Below are 4,601 nucleotides of genomic sequence, written 5' to 3'. Positions count from 1 at the left end.
ACTCTTATTTTTCTAGCTAGTGGCTTAAGGATTTTTTCTTCATATGTAATTCCAAAAGGTTTACAAAGTGTGAGTATAAATATCTTTCTTAATTGGTTTTTGCTTTTGAATTATCCTTTTTGATCCACATACACAGCTCTTTAGCTGAGAAATCTTTTTTGATAATACAGTATACTTGATTGTTACTTCTACATTATCATATATTCAAAAAGTATTTATTGAGGACCTGTGTTGTAGACACTGGGTATACAGCAATGAATAAGATAAAATTCCTGCCCTGGGGAGTTTATAGATTAGTAAGGAAAACAGTCAATAAACAAGTGAAAACATTTAACCAAGAGCTCCAGGCAGCAGCAGGCTGGACTGTACAGAATAATAAAATAGCAAATGAGGGGCTAGAGGATGTGGTGGGAGGATAAGGTCTGATCTGGGGTGTGGAGGGGTGAGGGGTGTCATTGCAGCAGAAGCTTCTTTCTTCCTTAGAAATATCTATTCTAGTTCATGATGAAATTGGGTCTGTTCTCTGCTTTCAACATATAGTTTATCAATTTTTATCATTTGCATTTGCATCTATTTTTTTCCCTTTTTGTGGCAGTCTAGGAGAACTTGCCAAATTTGTCTTCCACGCCATGAATTCAATTTTTCCCAGTCCCTGTACTCTTCACTGCTTCTGGTGAGGATGTTAATTCTTCTCACACATGTTGGTTCCTTGGCACCGTCTCCATCTCTCCCACACTACCCTGACTTTGGCACAGCCTCTGCCCGCCTCCAGGTTTCTGGTTCTTGTTTGGTGGAGGTCATGTCCCCTGTGTCTTGTGGAGACTGCTAAGCAGTTTGCTGAGATTTTATCTTGACTCTTGCAATGAACCATTTTCATGAACCTTTTCCTCGGAGTTCATGGAATGATTTTGGCTTTCACTTGCTCTGTAGTATTTTGCACAGGTCCTATATAAAAGTCTGCTTTTCTCAGCTCATCTTTGGATGTGGGTTATGAAGTCTCTCTGCATCCCCTTCAGTGACAGTCAGTGGCAAGACGGAGCACTGCTCTTGCCCTGCTATGTCTGACAGGGGATAGGGCTGGATAAATCCCCCTAGACTGACTAGCTGGTGTGGGTCTATGGATTCTGAGCCGGATCCTAGCCTTGGGTGCACTGGCAGCAAAGCAGCTCTCTCTAGAGACTCTCCACTGCCTCGGGCAGTCGCACCAAACAGATGGAGCCCCTGGAAACTTCCGGTGGCCAGAGCAATGCTGCCATGGTTCTTACCACTTCCCCAAGTCCAGCATTTGAGTTGTGGGAGAGAATTTGGAGATGCAGATAATTGCACAAAACCACAGACTGTTCTGCCTGCAAGTTTCTTTTCTCAGAGCCCCCAGAAGCCCCACAGCTGCAGAGGTTATTTATGTTAACCTCTTATTTAGAAATTAAGCTCCGATTTGGAAATTAAGGATTGTAATTTAGCATTAACCCAGATGTCAAGACATAATGAGACGCACTGTGGGGGAAACTGAATTCCATATTGCCAAAGACCCATTTTATTTCTAATAACCAGCCACTCACATCATGCCAATATTGATGGATCATATGTTTAAAATTTTGATAGCTCATTCATTTCTATAATTACATTTATTTCAAATTAAATAAGTCTCTCACACCCTTGATATACAAAGAGACGAAATTAATTTGTGGATCAGAATTAACCTGCCATTCAACCCCCAGAACTGTCCTTTCTGGAAGCCCTTGGAAAGCGACATTCTGCCATTTCACAGAAGATGATTTGCATATGAACAACTTTTAACCTGGAAGGGGCTTCCTCCTCAGGCTTGGAGGGAAGTGTCACTACAAAGGGGACAGGGTAGGAGTGGTGGACTTGCTCACCAATAGGCTCAGATACTGAGTTGGGCCATTTGCCAACAGAGCTAATCTACCAAGAAAACAACAAAAACAACGAAGGGTGGCTTCCTGATATGAAAAGGTGTGAGCATTGGCATTTGTCCCCAATCCACTAGTTATTGGTGAGTGAACTTGAGCAGGATTTATACAACTGCTCTTCCCGGAGTGAGGAGGTAGGAATGCCCACTACTTCCTGCATGCCCACACTCCTTGCCAGGGCCCCATCTCCCAGCCACAACTGGCTTGACCAAGAGTGGAGGTATGAACAAATCAGATGGGCATGGAGACTTTAAACAGTTGGGCTTTGTGGGTGAGGTAGAGGGATTTGGACAGCATTTCCTGCACGGTTAGCCCGAGTCAACACCATTCTCACAGGGAGCACACAGTAGCTTTGCAGAACTGGGCAGACAATGAGAAAGAGGGAGCAGTGTTCACCCTTGACTCTGGCGCCGGTTCCCCTGCACATCAGCTGTTCTTGGTTTCCCGTTCTTGGCAGTCCCTGCTTTCCCCTACACTTGCTCAATACCCCCTCTTGCAAGCCAGGAGACGGTGACAGACTTCTACTCTGTGCCAAGTCCCAGATCCAGAGCAAGGTCCCTGACTCCATGAACTCATCATCTAGCGCAAGACTCATAATGAGTGCCATACAATGTTCCCAGGCTGTGACCTAGGATGTTCTCCCTAGTCCCCATGGGGATTACGTAGCCTCTCTGAGCTTCAGTGCTGTCATCTTCAATGTGGACCTAACATTGTCCTTGCAGGAGCTCTGTGAAGATAAGGATAATGGACATGAATCGTTAACCTAGTCCTGGTGCGTTACAGGTGCTCTGTGACTAACAAAAAAGGGTTGGCAGCATCTCTAAAATAAAGATAAAGCTATCAACAAAGAGACAGTTGGGGAAAGGGACCGTAATAGAGTCCCCTAAATTTGGGAGGGAAGAGTGCAGAGATTCCTCAGGCTGAGAGAAGTAAAACCTCACACACAGGTCTCGATGCAACAGTAGAATTTTGAAGAGTGGCAGGATGGCATCTAGGTCTGAGAGAGCCACAGGCAGCCCCAGAGAACATCTTGACTATGGAGTGGCATGGGAAGGTCTATGAGTTTTTCTGGGCCTGAGGTTAACTGAAAGAGCACGTCTATGAGAACTGCTAGGTGCATAAACATCGGAGGAAGGTACTGTACAATGGGGTGAGGGCTTAGCTCTATCCCCAGACCGTAGTGGGGGGTCAAGTTGGAGTTCACTGGCTGTGGCCTGAGCTGAGGCTGGACAGGACATGGCACACCTTGGTCTTATACAAGTACAAGCCAGATGACCGCTGAGAAGTGGAAATAGCCTCACTCAGTTCATTTGCCTAGCATCTCTCTCTCCCCTGCTCATCCTGGTTTCAGGAGGTTAAGGAGCATTCTGAACTGATAAGAACTTAAACCCACAATGGCTAAGAAATCACTAATTTTGACTCAGTTTACATGCGAGTAACTAGGATCCGTCAAACAGAATGGGGACTCAGCACCAGAAATTAAATTGACTCCAATTTAGAGATTGGCTTTTGTATACCTGAATCTGTAAGCATGAAGTTAACCCCTAGAACCTGCCTTTCACAGGCCCCCGGGAGGATAGAGAGGGTCCTCAGACAGAACTTGACAACCTCATTTAGCAGAACACTTTACGGGGGCGTGTGACTGTCTTCAAAGCGTTGAAGAGTTGGCACAGTGGCAAATGGAACTGGTGCTGCCTCTTCAGAGGATCAAGGTGTGAGCAATTACGGGCTGTTTTCAGCTCAGGCTGAAACAAAAGGTTTCCTGGCCACTGTGCTCTCTGCTGCTGCATAGGTGGACCCCCAAAATGTAGATGACCATGTTTTAGGGGCTACAAAGAAGAGAGACACCCTATTAGGTTAGAGGTTGGGCAAAAGGATTTCTAAGGTTCTCTCTAACTTAGAGATGGACAACTGCTTACACTGAGCTGCTGTCCTTTGTGCAGCTCTAGAATGAGAGTATATAAAATCCAAGGCCAGACCCTGGGGACTCCCAGTAACAAGTGTGGAAAAGTTAAAATTTCCGTGGGACTCGGAGCCCCTGCAGGGATCAGCACTGTGGGGAAGTGATGTTTCTTCATCAGCTCATGCAATCTCCATGGCAATCCAGTGATATCATCCTGATTTTAAATGATGAAACTGATTCAACGGAAATAATTAGCCTGCCCAAGGTGATACAGTTAATCAGAGGCAGAATCAAAATGAAATCCCATCTCTCAATGCCCTTTCCAAATGCTCCAGGCCTCTTTATTCTAAGAGGGAAATTTTCAAAAAACCAAACTGTTGAAATCTCTCAGTTGCATCCTATGGACTTTAAAGAGAATTCTGTGTATAAATCAGCTCCAATAAAGCCTCAGCTGGTAACAGGCAAATGCTCAATTGTTTTTGGCATATCTCTGCAGCACCTGGGATCCAGTTCTCCTTGCCTTCCCTTCCCAGAAGTCTTCTGCCCCTGGTACCCTATAAATATTTCAGAACAGTTGGGCCTATGAAAGGAAGAGGAAAAGAACCCCTCTTCATTTATTTCCCTGTGCAAGTTTGGGGCGCTGGGGATATTTCACCAGGCGCACGCTGCCAGGCAAGAGAACAGTCTCAGCTGGCAATTGATCTGGGCCTCCTGCCTGTCTCCTGGGGAAACCAGCCAGCTAAGTGGAGCTAAGTCCCACAGCTGAA

This window comes from Pteropus alecto, unplaced genomic scaffold, assembly GCF_000325575.1.
Source record: "Pteropus alecto unplaced genomic scaffold, ASM32557v1 scaffold3, whole genome shotgun sequence".
In the NCBI taxonomy this organism is placed as follows: Eukaryota; Metazoa; Chordata; class Mammalia; order Chiroptera; family Pteropodidae; genus Pteropus; species Pteropus alecto.
This window is presented reverse-complemented; position numbering follows the sequence as displayed.